Genomic DNA, 19592 nt, shown 5'->3' on the forward strand with positions numbered 1-19592 from the left:
GTTGAATATGATTTATCCATCTTCAGTGATAGAAGCAGGGCCTTTAACCAGACCACTAAGAGTGACCCTAGCAAACCCATTCATAGCTCTGCAACACCGCGCAGCACAATTAGTCACACAATCCTGTGCATTTACAGCTGACTTTAACAGTGCAGTAAATCTCTTCAAAGGTCGGGCAATTACAATGAGTCTGACCTAGCAGCCTCACAAGTGGAATCTGCAAATCGTCCAGGTGATGCAGACGCTTAAACATCAATAACAGGTGGATTCAGCCACTCTGTGACAGTTTCTCCCTGAGCCACTCCTTCCTTTAGGAAGAGCCAATCTTTCAGTAAACGTGTGTGAGCAGTTAACTGTGAAACACAGGCACACCACAGTGCAGAAATAATGCAATTCTATATGGGGCGTATAGAATTGCATTATTGCTGCACTGGCCCTCCCCCAGACTCATAACACTGGATTTGACAGGCAGACAGTCTCACCAGCCAGTCAGCGCACCAGAGATTCTAGTATAGCGGACTGTGGTAGAATCAACATTACATTTTCTCCCCTGTTGCTCCCAGCCACTGAAGTTGCTTGGACCGCCCAGAGAACTGCCCCACACTCTGCAATGTCCTGTTAGGCTATGATATTGAATCTTTCATTGCACTCCATCTGCCATTTTCACACTTTCTAGGACCTTCAGGATCTGCAAGAAGTGGGTGTTTCATACTTAAATTGAGAGAGTTAACTGATTGTAACATTGAAGCTGCACTGGAATAGTCTCATTACAATGAGTAATGTAGTTAGATGCCCCTACACAAGTAAGTTTGCCACTCCTCCACCGTCTCTGAGGTTGGTGCCCCTCCGAACATTTGAAGGGTTAGCCCCCGCCTAAACGTTTGCCTAGGTGCACCACTGGATGTATTTATATTTGTATTTATTTTAATTTATATAGCACCTTAATCCAAAGCGCTTTACAAGAGGAACAAGTGAATACAACAAGCAATAGTTAACAATGAATCTAAACCAGAAAACAGTACAACGAACAATTTACATTTATGATGAGGCTAAGTACTAATAGAGGGACAGAAGGTAGGAGGAGAGGGTGGAGGTGGGTTAGTTGGTGAGAGAGGAAAAATTGGTGCTAGGGGGAGACTGGAAGAGATAGGATTTTAGAGAAGTGCGAAATAAGGGATAGGAGGTGATGGAGCGGACGGGAAGAGGAAGGCGGTTCCAGTGGAAAGGAGCAAGAAGTTGGAAGGAGCGGAAACAGGAGGGGGCACAGGAGAGAGGTGGAGTAGAGAGAAGGAAGAGATCTGCAGAACGGAGAGAACAAGAAGGAGAATAGAAAGAGAGAAGGGAGGAGAGGTACCGAGGGGTAAGACCATAGAGGGCTTTGAAGACTAGGCAGACAAAGTTAAATTTGAGCTGGGAGTGGAATGGGAGCCAGCCTAGTGAGTTAAGAGAAGAGGAGATGGAGTTGTGAGGTGAGAGGAGGCAGAGGGAGCGAATGGCAGAGTGGTAGACAGATTTGAGGGGGGAGAGATGAGAGGAGGGGAGTCCAAAGAGAAGACTAGAGCAGTAGAAAAGTCTAGAGAAGAGGAGGGAGGAGATGAGGAGTTTAGTAGCTTGGAAAGTTAGGAAAGGACACATTTTGTGGATGTTGTAGAGGTGGAAATGGCAAGATCTGACAGTGAAGGAAATGTGATGAGAAAGAGAGAGGTGGGTGTCAATGTGCAGACCCAGGTTACGGGCATGAGGAGAGAAGGGGAGTTGGGAAGGAGGAAAAAGAATGCAAGAAGGAGGGGAGAGAGGAGGAAGAGTGCTGGCAGGGAAGAAAAGGAGCTCAGTTTTATCTGCATTGAGAGTAAGGAAGTGAGAGGACATCCAAGATTTAATAGTAGAGAGGCAGGAAGAGAGTTTATGGTGGATGTCAGGAGAGAGGGAGGAGAAAGAGAGGAAGAGCTGGGTATCATCAGCCTAGAAATGATGTGAGACAATGGATGTGCGCACTTGCATTTTGTTAGGCAGAGAGGCGAGGGAAGCTTTTCCCTGAAACTGACAGTGTTAAAGTTTTACTGTATTTGTTCAGAAAAATGTACTTGGAACAAACGCAGTAAAACTTTAAAGCTTTTCCTTTCAAGAAAGACTTCCATCACCTCTCTGCATATTGCGCTTTAAAATATACTATTTGATTATATGTGTTGGATACGTTTTACTCTCTTGCAGAGGAGAAAACTCATTTTTACTTTCTTGATATTGCATTTACTCTCTAATTTGAAAAAGCATGCGTAAAATACTCCCATCTCAAAATCTTATCTGGAGCACTGTGTCTAGCCTAGAGGTTTCACAAAAGGACCTCCACCAGACCCTCAAGACTTGCCCAAAGTAACTCCCTTCTTGTCCCTAGATTCAAACTTTCCAAGGTAGGTGGGCATAGCTTCCCCACCAAAGCAGCCCAACTCTGGAATTCTCTGCCTCCTGCTATCCGAGAAGATCAGCCATACCAAAACATCAGATCTAAATGCACCGATTGGCTCAAATCTTCTGATATCTAATCCCACCTGTGTGTCTGTTAGATTCAAATGGCCTCAAGTGGACAGTATCAGGGCCGTCACAAGGGGTGTGCAAGGGGGGCAAACTGCCCCGGGCCTCGCGCTTGCGGGGGGCGTCACGGCCCCCTCTCCTTAGGAGAAGGCAGCACGTACCACTCAAGTGACGTGGTTTAATTTGCATCACATCGTAAAATCAATCAGATGTCCATTCTCTGGCCCCACATACGTGACATTACAAAAAAATAAAGCAGAAGTTTGGACAGAAGCATAAGGCACATGAAGTGCTGTTTTACAGGCTGAACTGCTCACAAGAGCTGGGGCAGTATTACCTCAAAAGGACAAACGCACATAAGGAAGTAGGAACATTACTCGGTTGCAGCGTTAAAAGGGCATTAGAGCCACTCTGGTTTTTAACTAGCAATCATATTATTTCTACTATCCCCCTTGGGGCTATCCAGCACGACTTTCCACTTCTTGACGAATGTCCGTTCCTTCAATACATTTTTGACACATAATATTCTATGCATATGTACCTAAAAGATCCTTAGTATGTATGTCACTCCGCCAAGCCCTCTTCTCAATGAAGGTGAAATCTCAAATACATATGGATGTTCAGGGTGAATGCAACCCATAAAGCCACCCCCCACCACCCTGTCATGAGAACAATGTACATATGGAGTTCTACCAATGCTCAAGTTTAAGAGAGGCAGGAAGGCTGTTTTCAGAGGGAGGCCCCAGCCAAAGAAAGATCTACCCTCAACTCTTTGCTTGGAAAAGTGACTGACCCTCAGAGAGTTGGATGTGGCGGAGTGGAGAGCTCATGCCATCCTATATATATTTATGCATATGATACAAAAGTTAGTCCGGCATAAAACTTTCTTCAGTCGAGAAATCTAACTTTGCTGTAGATGATTTGGAGTTGTATTAATAAACCATATTTGGGATCCTTCACACAAACTCAAAGGGAGCTTGCTCGAGTCTCCTGTTTGCGGAGGTGCGGCCGCTGGCTGAGTGCAAAGAATTGTAAGGGGGCCATACCAAATGTTTTGCCCCGGGCCTCACCACATTTTCTGATAGCCCTGGACAGTATCGTAATGTATAACCTCAATTTCCACTGTTACTTATGATTATTCTGTGCCTGTATGTACCTGTATTGCTAACTTATTTATCTGTGTAACTAAGCTGAGAACTTGCCTGTAACTGTCGTGCCTTGATACCTCCGGCTCTGGAGTGCATTACAAATGAATAAACAAACAAAAGAACATATAAATACAACTTCTAAACTTTCCTTCCTCAGTAACTTTTGGTGTACATGTACGCCATTAAACCCTACTCAAAAGACTTCCTCCCCACCACCCCCATCATTACCCCCAACTTGACGATGTAGCTCGTCCTGGGGTGCGCTGTGAACAGAGACTGCTATCGCGCAGCTGGTTGTAGTGCCTACAGCTGGTCCCAATTATACTAGTATTGTTTATCCATGTGCAGTCTTATGGAAGGAGAGTTTTGATTGATTTCTGTGTTGGTCAGTCATTGTCATGTTGTCCAATTTGTTATGTGGAAAAGGGATGTGGTTAGGGTCGCGGTCACGCCGTGGCAGGGGAATAGAGATTGACACTTCTATGCAAGCAGTAGCTTTGGTTGGGTTCTTGAAGAAATGCGCACGGCCTCCATGTTGAATCCATAGCTTGGCTGGAAACATTAATGCGTAAGGGACCTGTCTGATTCACAATAGTTTCTTTACAGGATCGTAAGATTTCTGTAGGCCTTGTACATTGCTAGAGAAGTCTGGGTAGATATGGATGTCTGAGGCCACGTGACGGAGCGTGCCTTTCTCCCTAGCCAGTCGTAGTATTAGGTCTCTGTCACAGTAATTGAGCAATCTTGCCAGAGTAGCGCGTGGAGGGGTCCCAGGTTTAGGGACAGGAGCCAAGATGCGGTGTGCGCGTTCAACCAGAAATTTCTGGGAGAACTTTGTATGGTCAAATAAAGATTTTAACAAGTCTTCAATGAACGTTTCCATCGGACCTTTGCAGGCCGCCTCGGAAATCCCAACTATGCGAATGTTGTTGCGTCACAAGCATGACTCTAGGTCCTCGCATTTGTTACGTATTTTATTGCCCTCCCGCTTCAATTGCGTTATATCATTATCATGTCTGTCGACCTTGTCTTCTGTGACACCGATCCTTGTCTCTGCCTCATTTATGCAAGTACTTTCTTTCTCCAATGTAGATTTTAGAGAACCAATGGTGGACACAATGTCATTGAGCTTCATGTTGACAGCCATGAATCCACTTTTCATTGCCGCTAATAGGTGATCGTCGCGAGTATCTGCAGAAGGTGAGGCATGTTTGCTATTAGGGTTCGGATCAGTAGCCCCCAAGGCCTTGGTGTGGGTGTTGGTGTATGAGTCCATTGGCCCTTTTTTCTTCCCGCTGCACCCCTTCATCATGTTTCCCTTCAGTGACGTTGGGATGGAAGGTGCCTTATGGGTACACTTGTTTGTTACGATTGATGGACTGTTGGAAAGGGCAGTGGGATTGGAGAGGTGATGCTGGAGCATATCTGTAGACAGGGGGCGGCCCGCTTTGCCTCTTCAGTATCTTGACTACTGGAGTGCCACTGGTGGTTAGGTGGGCTGGGGCCCCGCTTCGCTTGAGGAGTGTTGGATAAATGTGGAGTCGGGCCTCCACGCTGGAAGGGAAACTGCTTGTTCCAGTCTGTGGACAAGTTGTTGGCCAGGCTCAGAGTGGATGATTAGTCTGTGCGCATGCGAGGGTTGGGGGAGCAGAGGAATATCACTGCAGTATCACCAGCATTGATGTGGGTATATGCAGCACAGTGGTTGCTCTGAGTCTATAGCGGTCCTAGGGCCAGATTCTCCAACAGCCTGTGAGAGCCTCAATATGAAGCACGCTGGTTCTCAATGTGGGCCTCTTCCTGTGTGCGGCCTGTCATGACACAACATGCAGGTTATTTATATCGGTGTCACTGAATCTTACGCCTGCTCTGATTGCATACGATACAAGCTGGGAGAGCTCCGGGCATCTGTGCCTAGAATGTCACTGCCTCGTCTGTGCCCGGCACTGCATACACATGCCAATGAGACCGGTGGCACACAGGAGGCCACATAACACACTAAGGAGGTTCCAAGCTGCCCTTGAACGAGTGGGGGACTGGGCCATGTAGTCCCCTGGCCAGGGTTTCGATGGGGCTGTCAGATTATGAGCAGCGTTACAATCCAGCCCGAAATGCAACGCAGGTAGCTGCTCTGGGCCGACAAGTAATGAGCTACTTTCAAAGCTGCTTAACGATGGGCTCTACCAGCGTGCATGATGGCAGCTATGCGCAGCAGGGTAAAAGCCTTTGCATTCTAGGGAGGTTCAGGCATGCAAAACACTCATGGCTTACGTTGTTGTGGTCCAGCCATGAGGTACAGAAAGCAGAGTGTCAGGTTGAGTACTAGGCTTACGCCCGGCTCGTTGTCTGCCGTGCTCATGTATCCGACGGGTGTGTTGCTCGAGGTTCGCTCCTCCCACTGCTGGCTCAGTCTTGCGCGGCGTGCCACACCGACCCCATTGAGTGGTTCCATACAAATTTAGAGCCACAGGTTCCTCAACACATTTACGATATGTTGAGACATTTTAACGCCAAATCGATGGTATAGAGCAGGGCTTATTCAGCAGAAGGATTTTATGGGAAAGGAGCTCCCAGCTCAATCAGCCATCTTCTTGGCCGCTCAACAGCACCTCCTGCCATTAAACAGTAGTGTTACCAGAGAGAAAATCTCCTCTACAGGAATAAGTACAAACAGAAAGGCAGGCTATTACAATCGACCCAATGGTATGTTTTCTTCCTGACCGAGGGGAACTGCTGATACCATGGCGGGACTGCAAGGAATATTGGGGCAACTATTTGGGGGCAATAGAACATGAAGGGATGACATTCGAAAATAAGAAGTTTCTTCTTCATGCACTGGGTCCTGAAGGACAGAGGAAATTTAGAGAATTTCCACATCTACCGCTGACAGAAGCAGTTGATGTAAATGTTTCTGAGTGTGCCTTGAAACAACTGGATGCCACATATGCCCCCGAACATAGCAATAAATTAAATAGATTCAATTTGTATTCACGCAAATAGAGGTTAGGAAAAACTACCGAAGAATATGTCATGGCTTTATATAACCTGGTAACGTCCTGCAGGTCTGGAGCTGAGATAACGATGGAGGAACTCATTCGGTGACCAGATTATCATACATATGAACAATTCAGTGATCTAGGACCGGTTGTCGATGAGTGGAGGAAACAATGTCAATTGCAAAAAAAAGTATAGCACACAGAGTTGTGAAGCAAAGGTGATAAAGCAAAGGAAAGAAGAAATATAGGGAAATGCAGAATCGAGCGTCACAAGGGCTAAAGAGAGTATGTTGCAAGTGAACTTAGTGGGAAAGAAAAAAGGGAATGAGCAGGATAAAAGTAAGAACAACAGGAAACGTAAATCACCAATAGTGTCAAATACGGACAGGAAGAAAGATGCTCAAGACTAAGACAAAGGAAAATGTTACAGGTGTGGAAGGGTAGGACACTACGCGTCCTCAAAGAATTGTTCGGTGTTGTCAAAGAGGTCCTCAATATGTGTCACTAAGGGACATTTTGCAGTAGTGCGCCAGAAAAAGAAGGTGGCATGTGTGTGTGCAAGGAGGAAGAATCAGATGAGGAACGGGAAATAGTAATTCGCAATACGGGAGAGTTCAGTGAAATGAAGTGTCCACGTTGTGTTGTGTGAATTGAGAATGTGCCAACTTCCATGATGATCAACAGGTCACTGTACACAATCATAACTTCAAAGAAAGCAAAAGAGTTGGAGGAAGCTGGAGTGAAGATAAAAGTGCATAAATTGGACATTAAGAATCCAGGGTGGTTTGAAGGCACTAAGATACCATTAAGCAGGTACTTCCAGGCTTTGACAGAAAGTAGAGACAGGAGGGCTGTAGTGAATTTTTACATTGCAAAGAAGGGGATGGACGTCTTGGGATAGAGGGACCAAGCAGCGTTAGATGTTAAGTTAGATCCCACATTAGCGGAGTCCATTTTGAGCATACAGATGAGAGATAGAATACGATGGAGGAGTTACATCCAGAAGTATTTGCACCATCGATAGGTTGTCTAAAGGGGTATGGGCATCGTATTATATTGAAAGAAGGAGCTCAACCAGTTGTGCATAAAGGCAGGAACAGCCCGTTGGCATTGAAAGTGAAGGTAGAGGAATAAATTAGTAGGTTGAATAGTGAAGGCATAATAGTACCAATAGAATCATCTGAATGGGTAGTCCCATAGTAATGGCCCTCAAGAAGTCAGGGAAGATTCACATGTGTGTGGACTTATGTGGGCTGAACCAGAACATTTTGATAGACAGATACCCATTGCCTCATCCTTCGGAAATGTTGAACTGTGTAAGTGGAGCGGGTATGTTCACAATTGACCTCTCTGCAGCTTATCAGCAAATCAAGCCAACAGATGATTGTAAAAAATGGACATCATTTAGTGCGCCTTTTGGAATGTTTAGGTATCGTAGAATGCCATTTGATTTGGCATCTGCTGTGGCAGTATTTAAGAGGAAAATGGGCCTCATTCCAAGTCTGGCAGTCTGGAAATAAGGGTGCCGGTAGCAACGTACCGGCAGCCTTTCCAGAACGCCATACTACAACAATACCAGTAGGGGCCACAGATCCACGGGCCGGCATTGGTTGTCATCGAAGCACCGGCACCATTGGCAATAGTGCCAATGCTTCCATGTCTCCATTTCCATGGAGTGTTCTATGGGACACCATGGAAATGGGGAGTAACTGTTAATGCTGCCACTTGTGATATCCTGGTTGCACCGGGTTATCAGGCGGCGGTAACGGTGTTGCAGGGTTGGTGGCAACTGCCTTACCGCCAACCTCGTAATGAGGCCCAATGTCATATTTATTGAAAGGAATAGACGGGATAATGTCATATCAAGATGACATTTTGATCTACAGCAAGGGAGCACAAGAACATGACAGGAGTCTACATACAGTACTGAACAGACTGAAAACAGGTGGAATGACAATAGAGGCATCAAAATGCAGATTTGGGGTAAAGGAAGTGGAATATCTGGGGCACATCATAAACAGCAAGGGTTATACGCCCAAAGTGGGAGCGATGGTAGCGATTAGAGATGCACCATGTCCACGTAACAAGGAGGAACTAAGGTTTTTCCTTGGTTTGACGGATTACTACAACAGATTGTTAAGAACTTTGCAGACATTACCATGCCTTTAAGGGAGATATTGCAGAAGAATGTGAGATTTGAATGGAAAGAGGATTGTAACCTGGCTGTAGCATTGATAAAAGAAAAAATGTGTTCGCCGATTGAGTTGGGGTGTTTTGTAGTGGACAGCCAAATACGATAACGGTAGAAGCGAGTATGAAGATCTGGGAGCAGTGTTATTGCAGAAGATTGGAGAAGTGGAAAGGATTATAAGTCACACTTTACGCTCAATTACTGAGAGTCCAGATACTCAGTAATTGAGCGGGAATTATTAGCATGTGTGTTGGAGCCTAAATTATTTCGGGCATTACATATGGGGGAAGCAGTGTGTGGTGAAGATGATCAAAACCGTTGACTGAAGTGTTATCAGTAGAAAGAGTGGAGAGATCTACATCATGTTTGGCGCGCTTGGGTCTTAAAGCTCAGGAATTTGATCACATGTTAGAGTATGTGCTTGAAGTGAGGAATAAAGTGGCAGATTTCTTGTCGAGGATGCCATTCGCATGGAAAGATGATGTGAAGGAGGAATCAGATGAAGTGGTAGCTAGTGTGCTTAAGAGGAAATAGAAATGGAGAAAGATGTTATGCTTAATAAGATTCAGAAATGGATGGAAGAAGGGTGGTTGGAAAAAAAGAGGCATAGAAGAAGAGTGTTGGCCGTTTTAGGAGGTGAAAGATGAATTGTCAATGGAGAACGAGGGGTTGTGAGAAATTGTTGGCCATGTAATAATTCAGATAAAACAAAGAAAATAGTTAAAAAGGAGAACAGCCATGCAGAGTTCCCAAAAGGCATATGGGAACGTGTGAGGATTGACATTTTGGGTCCTTGGGACAAGGATCAAGTTTCTTATTGTTATGGTGGATCATTTCTCTAAAAGTGAACATGGTGACGCATATGCAAACTGAGGACATTGAGTTCCTGGAACATGTTTTTAGGAGGGAAGGGAACCCTAAAATGATGTGCAGTGATAATGGTCCGCAGTTTAGGAGTAAGGAGATGGCAGAATATGGTAGGTGGCTCAGAAGTGGTAGTCTGGCAGTGGAGTCTGCCAACATTGTACCCAGACACTGTATTTGCCACTTTTACCGACCCCTGTGCCTCAGGTACTATATGGAGCAGGGATCGTTTTCCCCTGACTGAGGGATCGGCGTGCTGTACTGTGAACTGAAAGAGTTCCAAAAACGGAAAATAGCCTGTCAGCGCGCGCGTCTACGGAAGTGGCTCAGAAGTGGCAGTCCTGCAGCTGGGCAGTGGGGCATATCCATCAGGAGAATCTGCGAATTGTGAGTAAGAAGATTTTACATTTCCCTCAATACTAACTGTAACCGGACTCCTGTTGACAAAAATCAATTACGATTTTGACCGCTATGATACACAAGCATTAACAAGTGTGAAATGCTGAGTAAAGTACGCTCTAAAACGAATAACTATAAATTAAGGCACAAGCCACCTTATAGTAAAAGTAAGATAATCACTGCTGAACACACCAAGACAAATGGGGCAGATGAAAATACGGCAATAATAGTCTTCCTTCCATGAATTCCCAGACTAGAGACGTCTTGCCTGGCAAAGGGAAATCTTGTGGTAAAATCTCTTCCTTTTTTCTACCGAATTGCGTGACGTCTGACAGAGATTCTGCAATCCCTGAGAGGAAGTGATATGGATGGAAACCCCAGGAGTGGGGCCAGTGGCAATGATGAGACTGGTGATACTTGGCTGGCCCCCATAGACAATAACTCCCTCTTAGATTTGTGCTCCTCCATGCAAAACACCATTGGAAGTGCCACAATAACTAAAGCACCAGCTGGTATAAGTACGGAGCCAATTGAAGTGCTACACACCAAGCATGGTGAAGGAGTAAGATCTTCCTTGGTTACGTCACAGAGGCCGTCAGTATCCCCTATCCTCTGTATATATGCAGGCCAAGGAAGAAGTTCAAATAGCACTGTTAGCTCTGGCACCACCAACAGTGAGTTGCAGGCGATGATGTCCTCTATGCAATTCGCAATGAAAGGTCTCCTAAAATTATGCGGGAGAATTCTGGAGAAGGTGGTTGTTGCCTAGGGATCTAGGCCCAAATGAAGGACGCACACACAGAGAGATAGGAGGAACTTCTTTATTCTCTTACAACCAAGTCGGAACTGGCGCTTGCTGTGCACGTGCCCCATAACTCCCTTGCCCAGTCAAAACTCCGCCTTTCCAACGGAGGGGGCTCATGAGCATTAACCCCTTGAGCCCCGGGTAACACTACCCACGGACAATATGTCCAAACATCAACTTGACACTCTGTGTCCAAACAATAACTTAGCACTCTTCAACAAGTCTCATCGGCTTCTTTATGAGTCGTCTCGGCCTCTCACCTTGAGTCCCCAGATCTGGCTCCTCTTCAGTCGCTCCACTCTGGCCCATGTCCCCGGGGTCTCCTTCCGGGGGAAACCACTCATCATCCCTCTGCATCCTTGGTTCTGGTGAGAGTGCCCTCTGGGGTCCTTCTGTGTTTTCTCTCCTTATGTATTGCCTGAACTGCTGACAGTTTCTGGTGACGGCCCTATTCTGGTCTTCAGCCGTCACCATCGTACCTTTCACTGCAACAATCCTCATGGGGCTTGGAGCAAACCGCGGGTCTGTCTTTCTATTGATCGGCTGTTGCACCAGAACTTCATCTCCTAACTGGAACTCCGGTGGCACCGCTCCTCTCCGTGCATCGGTGCGGAGCCTCGCGTTTTCCTTTGCCGCCGCGTCTCTCTGGAGCAGATCATGGTCGGCCGGCTCTGCATGTGCCGTACTTCTCGGGATGCGGGTTCGCACCTCATATCGGAACATGAGCTCGGAGGGCGTCTTATTTGTGACCTCATGAGGAGTGTTCCTGTAGTCTCTTAACAGGCGGCATAGCGCTTGGTGTGTATCGACTGCGTCAAGCCGTGCCCTCTGTATAGTCTTCTTGATCGACGCCATGAAGCGCTCCGCCATTCCATTTGCCTGGGGGTGGCGCGGTGTGATCTTCATGTGCTTGAACCCCAGGTGCTCTGCCAGTGTCCCAAACTCGTGTCCACAGAATGGTGGTCTGTTGTCGGACTTGACCCACTTGGGGATCCCCCACTTGCTAAAGACCTCTTCTATCGTCGCCGCTACTTGAGTGAACGCCGTGGAATTGACCACCTTGGCAATCGGGAACCTTGAGTGCTCATCTATGAAGAGTAAGATGTAATCACCCGCTTCGGTCGGCCCGTAGAAATCCATGGCTACTCGTTCCCATGGGTGATCAGGTATTTGAGTATGCTGGAGTGGGGGCGGACGTTCTGCAGGGGCTGTGCACTGACAGGCGTGGCAGTTCCTTACCCACTCGTCAACAGCTGCATCCAGGAGAGGGAACCACACGTGGCACCTGAGCTGCTTCTTCGTGTTCTCGGCCCCTCTGTGACCTTCGTGCGCTATGCTGACCACCTCGCTCCTGAGTGTGGCGGGGATGACGATCCTGCACCCTCTGAGCAGGATATTATGGTCCTTCACCGCAAGTTCACCATGTACACGGGCTAGCCGTTCAATTTCTTGTTTGTTCACCCCCGGGTGAGCTAGGATGGCTCTGTGGTGATCTTTCCATTTGCTGGCCGTCGTGAGGCTGATCGCCAGGGCTGTCGTCGGGTCGGCTGCCAATGCGGCCGCTACCCTTTCAAGGGACAGCGCCGGAGGCAGCGCCTGGGCTGCCACATACTGCACATACGCGACGTCACCCTTCCGTGCGAGCGGGGCCCTTACGGGGTGTCGGGAGAGGTAGTCTGCGGGGTTGAGGTCGCCCCCCGGGCGGTGTACAATGTCATAATCATATTCCTGGAGGCGGATGCCCCACCTCTCAATCCTCGGCGGCATCTTGGTGTGCGGGTTCCCGAACAGTGATAGAAGTGCCTGGTGGTCGGTGATCAACGTGAACCTTTTGCCGATTATGAAGTTGTGGAAGTGCTCACACGCCCAGACCGCTGCCAAGCTCTCCTTCTCGGCCTGGGAGTAGGCTAGTTCAGGCGTCGACAGGGCTCGGCTTGCGTATGCAACCACGTGTCTGGGGTTAACATCCGCGCCACTGGTTTGGGCCAGGATGGCACCGAGGCCTACAGGGCTGGCATTCACTACCACCTCGGTGTGCCACAGTGGGTTGAAATATGCGAGACGGTGAGCCTCCGCAAGGGCTTGCTTGATGTCCGCGAAGGCCTGTTGGCAGGCCGGTGTCCATTCGAATGACGACTCCTTCTGCAGCAGTTTCCTCAGCGGGTCTGTGATGGAGGCGTAGTGGGGGATGTACCTCGCACAGTATCCTGCCATGCCGAGGAACGAGCGGACGTCCGCCACCTGCCGGGGCTCGCCGAGGTTGGTGATCGTCTCGACCTTCTCGGGGTCAGGCATCATGCCATCCTTGGAGAAGATGTGTCCAAAGAACTTGAGTTTCGTTTTACTGAACCGGCACTTCGAGATGTTAAGCGTGAGGCCGGCTCTCTGAAGGGCTTCGCAAGTGTCGTGTAGTGCCCTGTCATGGGCTTCCTTGGACGATCCAAAGACGAGAATGTCGTCGCTGTAGTTGAGAGCCCCTTTTATAGGTCGGATGATTTGGCGTATTGCTTCCTGGAAAATCTCAGCGGCCGATGAGATTCCAAAGTTCAGTCTCCGGTATCTGAAGAGCCCGTCGTGTGTCGCAAATGTGGTTATGGGCCGGGAATCAGGGTGGAGCTCCAACTGATGGTATCCCTGATTTAGGTCCAGTTTGGAGAACATTTGGGCACTGTTCAGCAGCACAATCATGTCCTCGATACCTGGTCCCGGGTGTCTCTCCCGCTGAATCGCCGTGTTGGCCACCCTCATGTCCACACACAACCGGATCTTTCCCCCTTCCTTGGGTACCACCACTAGAGGGGACACCCACGGCGTCGGACCCGTCGCCGGTTCGATGATGCCGTCGCGGAGCAGTTGCTGGAGTGCCACCGAAACTGTCTCCTGAAGATGGAAACCAACCCTTCTGGGATGTTGCGGCACTGGTCGTACGTCGGGGTCGATGTGGAGCCTGATGGGGGGTCCCCGGAGCTTTCCCAGTCCCTCGCATAGCTTGGGGAAGGCACCCACAATGTCTTCTTGTGAGACGAGCGATTGAGTCTGATGAGAAGCTATCGATCCTACAGCGTTCCCCGGGCTGGGGCCGGCCGCTGCGGCCGTGATTACGTCTCCCACATTCACGTGGATCTCGATCAGCCCCAGGTGCGACGCCGTGTGGTAGCTGAGGAGGCATCGACTCCTGGCGAGAGACCTTATCACGTGAATGGTCGCATCCACTTGCCGCCCATTCAGGAGAAGGCATTGGGTGAATTGGCCCACCGTCTGTAACGGGGTGGCAGCTCCCCACTGGAAAATTCTGGAACGGGGCGGATTAAGCTGTGGTGGGCACGGTATACGGTCATAGTCTTGTTCACCCATGATGTTCACAGTGGCCCCGGAGTCGATCATAAATTGAAATTGGCAGTTCCCCATCTTGAGCGGGATTTGCGGGGCCTCCCTGGCCTCTTTGTTGTCGAGTATAAGGTTCACAAACTCGTCGTGGTCGTATTGATCCTGCGGTGCGTAGTAGGCCATCGCCTGGTCCTCTTGGTAGAGGGTCTCAGACCTGTAGTCTGCAGGAGGGTTGTCGTATTCGTCCGTGAAGTGTCTAGGCTGTTCAGCCTGGTCATACGGTGGGGGATATCCTGCCGCTTGGTATTCATCCATCGCTCGAACGTAGCGCCTCTGCCCAAGGCCCTGTTGGTATGGTCTTGGCTGACTGTACTGCAGGGGCTGCGGCCGGAAGAGCATCCTGGGGGCCGCCTGGGGTCGCATCGGGGGAAAAGGTACGCTCTCCCTGCAGACGGAGTGAAAGTGTCCCTCTCTCCCGCAGTTGGTACAACGCTGGGACAGGGCTGGGCAGGACCCCGAATGGGGGAAGGACATCCCGCAGCGGTAGCACTGTCTTTGTAGACGCGGGGTGGACGTCGAAGAGGTTGTCGGCGGTCTGTATGGCTGGGGGCCCCTGTCACCTTGACGGGGGGGCAGTATGGCGGCCACAAGTTCCCCCGTGTCAGCTTTAGGGTTGTTGGAGTGTCCCATGGCTGAGGCCTGTGCATCCACCCTCTCATGGATGCGGGCAAGTTTGCTGACCTCGGGCATGGTGAGCGGTTTTTTGAGTAGCTGTTTTTTGAGTGCGGGGGAGAGGCACCCTTCGATCACCCTCAGCCGAATGGCTTCCTCTAGTGAGAACGCATCAAATTGGCAGTTCGCCCCTTTCACTCGTAGACGTGTGATGAATTCGTCGACAGTCTCTTGCGGGAGTTGGGTGCACTGGTTGAACAAATATCTTTCATAGTCCCGGTTGACCTCGATTATCAACAGTTTGTCCAAAGCACCAATCAACTTGGGAAAGGTATCTTGGTCTGTGGCCGGAATGGCCTTGACAACCGTTTTGATTTCCCCCCCTACCAGGTTGAGGAAAATGTCTCTCATGTTGGGGGAGTCCCCGTCGCCGGATCCTCTCACGAAATGACGAAAATCATCCATCCAGTCGGTCCACCTGGGGCCTTTGGTGGCTTGAGGAGTCATGGTGAACGGCGGGGGCAGACGTAGTTGTATCGACTTCGCCACCCGCGGCAGTTGAGGAGAGCCCTGGCTGGACCCAGGGTTGGAGGTGCTCATGGCGCCTGGGAGACGAGGCCCGCACGTGCGTAGGCGACGCGTGGGGCGAGGTAGTCGGGCCTAGGACGAGCCTACGTGCACCCGGCGCCCGGCAGAGGGGTCCGCCACTTTCGCCGATTCAGGCCTCTTCTACGGCCAGGCGTCGACGGGCAGGGTACAGGATGGAGGCGCGGGTGGGATCGCTTCCGCGGAGCTTCGGAGGAGGAGGTCCGGCGAGGCGGATCCGGCGGAGTGCCGTGTTGCGCGGAGGTGGAGCAGGAGGAGGAGGTTCGCTGGGTTGTCCACCACGAGCGGACTGCTGCAGGAGGAGGACTCCAGTGTGTGGGAGAAATCCTCGTCGCCAAATGTTGCCTAGGGATCTAGGCCCAAATGAAGGACGCACACACGGAGAGATAGGAGGAACTTCTTTATTCTCTTACAACCAAGTCGGAACTGGCGCTTGCTGCGCACGTGCCCCATAACTCCCTTGCCCAGTCAAAACTCCGCCTTTCCAACGGAGGGGGCTCATGAGCATTAACCCCTTGAGCCCCGGGTAACAGTGGTGGACCTTAGCAACACAGATCAACCCAAAGAAAATGGCGACAATGATTTGGATAAAGTGATCACTGTGGCTCACACAATTCGTCCTGCAACAATTACAAACATGCACACAGATGTGCAAATAGGAAAAAGTACTGACAATACAGCCGGAGGGCGGTGATGATACATTTGGGTCATCAGTCATACACCTGACAATAAAACCGAAAAGACGCATGAATAAAACAGCAGGAACAGTGTGTTATTCACACCAGAATAGCAGTACTCGAGGCAGGAAATAAAAACAACATAGAAAATGAGGGTCCAGTTAAGAAAACCTCAAAAAAAGCCAGAAAAAAGGAATACCGGAAGTGCAGAGCAGCCCGTCAATCACCAGGTACCTTAACAAGCTAGATCGTGCAAAATAATACAGCAGGGGAAGCCTGAGTACAAGCAACATCAAATGGGCTCTTAAATGGTATTTCAGATTGCAGCGATGTAATGGAGGATGAAACAAGCTCTTCGGGGCCAGATAATCAAGTAGTCAGGCACCTAAAATGTCCAACTAAGAATGGAATGTCGGGTGCCTCAATTACTTCCAACATCAAGGTATCTGTTCTCATCCCTGCAGTATGTGCTATAAAATGGACTTCAGGGTGTGACGCTAACAAAAAATAAATCGGTCTGATCTATTGAAATTACTCTACCAGATCCCTCCGTTACATGTTTTAGATACCTCAGATTTTGTTTTTGTGGAGCCTTTAAACCATATGAACAGAAATGTGTCCCGCATTCATTGTGTAATTGCTGAAGTGTCAGCTATGTGTGACAAACCTGAGGGTATTCTCACTTTTACTTCTCGTGGGTCCTCTTCTCAGGTGGCCAAGGAAAGGCCATCGCTTTCGTATCTTGACCCTGGGGGTGGAGAAACGAGGGAGAATTATCACGGTGGAGGAATCTTGGGGATTGGGAATGAAATGCTCTCAGGCGAGACGCAGCATTTACCATTTACAGTCCGGAAGGAACCCTCTCTTCCATAGGCACTTATGGGATATTATTACCCACGTTCCATTGAGCAAGAAAGGGATGGGAAATATCACCAGTCCAGATAATATGATATGATAGGTTATTTATAACGCGCTTAATACCCAGAGGTTTCTAAGTGCGGACCCGGGGGCCGCACCTGTGGTGCTCCGTGTCGTCTTGCTTCCAAGGCGAGCATGTTGCCCCTGAGCTATCCTCCCAAGTAAAGATGCACCAGAAAGAGGGTGAAAAGGATTAAGGGTAAGACAGAGGAGATGGGGTATCCCCCTTTTCCTAGTTTTCATCAACCTAACCATTCCCGGACCTTTATGGGCTATTGTAAGTCAGCCCCCCCCTTTTCCCCACATGTGACACTTGACAGTATGGAGGCAAGGAAGAGGAGACTGAGAGCAAGGAAGACTACAATTTTTTAACAATCTGTCAAGGGGCTTCAGGTGCATAAAAGGAGACCAGCCCAGCAGTAAAGAGAGTGACAGGGAGAGCAGCAGGAAGGCTGGTGCAAGCAGCAGGGAGTCGTATCTGAGAAGCATGCAGAGACGCTGAGGTTTGCAGAGAGGGGCGGTCCATGGAAGCGAGGCGTTGGGACCTAGAACTCCATGGAGCAAGCAGCATTTTAGAAAGGGTGCCGTAAAGAGAGGCTGTCCCTTTCCCTTGTGTTCAAGCTATTTGTTCCCCTGTGTTCAGAGATCGATACAGGAGTGCCTGAGGGATAGGAGTTGGACCCCTGACTTGAAAACCAGAAGGCTGTTTGATCTGCGCTGTGAACGCCACTGGTGAGTTTCTAACAAGTGAAAAACTCGGTGCGCAAACTTTTGAACCTTTCTATTCTAAAGGAATACTTTGTATCGGAGTGGATGCGTGTTTGATGAAACACGTTTTTGAAGGTCTCCAATTCAAACCATTGTCAAAGATTGAACTATTAGTAATACTTTGTATCGGAGTGGTCACATGTTGAAGAAGCGGTTTGAGTTGAAAGTGTGTTACGAGTACAGCCCATCTCTACTGAATACTAAACTGAATGAAAACCTTAACAACTACAACCTATGTCTATTGAATACTGAACGGAGTAAAAACTTTACAAAGAAGCTGAACTGTTACATATTGAGTTCAAAAGTGAACAGAACTTTAATTTCAAGTAAAACCACTATATGCTGAATGCTAAAATTAATGAAACTTTAAATCCAAGTAAAGTCATTGGCCCTCATTACAAGTTTGCTGGTCTGGAAACAAAGGTGTTGGTAAGCTTACCGAAACCGTTGTTTCTTGTCCCACAAACCACATGTCTGTTGGCGGGTGCCGTTCCGCCTGCCAGGTCTGACCCTGGCGGGCGGAACGGCACCCGCCAGCAGACCTTCACGGAAGCACCGGCACCGTTATTAACGGTGCTGTTGCTTCTGTGGTCCCCATTCCCCTGGAGTCCTCTGGGACTCCACGGGAGTAGGGCTCAACCTTTTACCGGCACCTGACTGTAACACCCCGGTTTTTCAGGCAAGTCAGGCGTCGGTAAATCATTACGGGTCCGCCGGTTAACTGCTGGTTTTTCCGGCACGGTTTACGCTGGACTCATAATGATAAACATTGTGTGCTGAACTCTAAAGTGAATGGAACTTTAACATTGAATCAAAGAGAGGCATATTCAATACTAAATTGTGTGAGAACTACCTATAACAGAAATATACCTTTAGAACACTGTCAAGATATTTACATGCAAACCAACCATAAAAGAGGGCGCAAGTGTGGCAAAAAGCCCTAAGAAGATAAAGGATATTTTTGTGGTACTGAAACTAAGTCTTGGGGAAGGGAACCCTGAGACATGACACATTTACTGCCTTGAGGATGGCGTCTCAAGGTTCTTTTGTGTTTGGAATTGTGCACTTGGAAATTGTGAAAGGGAACCCTGGGTTTTGGCTAAAACGGTATCAGCCTGAACTTAAGAAAGGTAACTCTGAGACTTTTGTTGGAACTGTGTTATACTTGGGGAAGGGAGCTGAAAGCAAGCTGCGAGCTGGAAGAAGCTCAGAACTTTATGTTTGACACTGTTTCTTTTATTTGCTGACATCCCTACACATTATATAGATTCATTGTGAGGGCAGGTATAGGTTTTGGACACAGACAGATTCTTAAGTTGAACTCTTTGACTCCGATTTCCTTAGTTTCATATAGGTAGGGAAATCCCACCTTAGCATAGGGCAAGTTAGGCCTTTGTCCATCCTGATATTTAAGTTAATAAACTATTTTATTTAAAATTATGAATCGGTTATCTGTGTCTTGCCTCATGATGCCATATGATACACGACTATAGTGATAGAATACGAGAGTTGGGATACGATCTTGATGTGGAAGAAGGGTCCAAAAACAGACGACCGAACATCAGGCAATCAGACCAGTATAGTAAGTGGATTGGCTTGCCCAAAAAGAGTTAACGACATCACTGAGAGTGATATAAGAGAAGTCCTGAAGCAACTGCTGGAAGTGTTGACAGTCAAACCTCAATCTTGAGC

This window comes from Ambystoma mexicanum, chromosome 4p (genome assembly GCF_040938575.1).
Source record: "Ambystoma mexicanum isolate Mex_15411 chromosome 4p, UKY_AmexF1_1, whole genome shotgun sequence".
Taxonomy (NCBI): Eukaryota; Metazoa; Chordata; class Amphibia; order Caudata; family Ambystomatidae; genus Ambystoma; species Ambystoma mexicanum.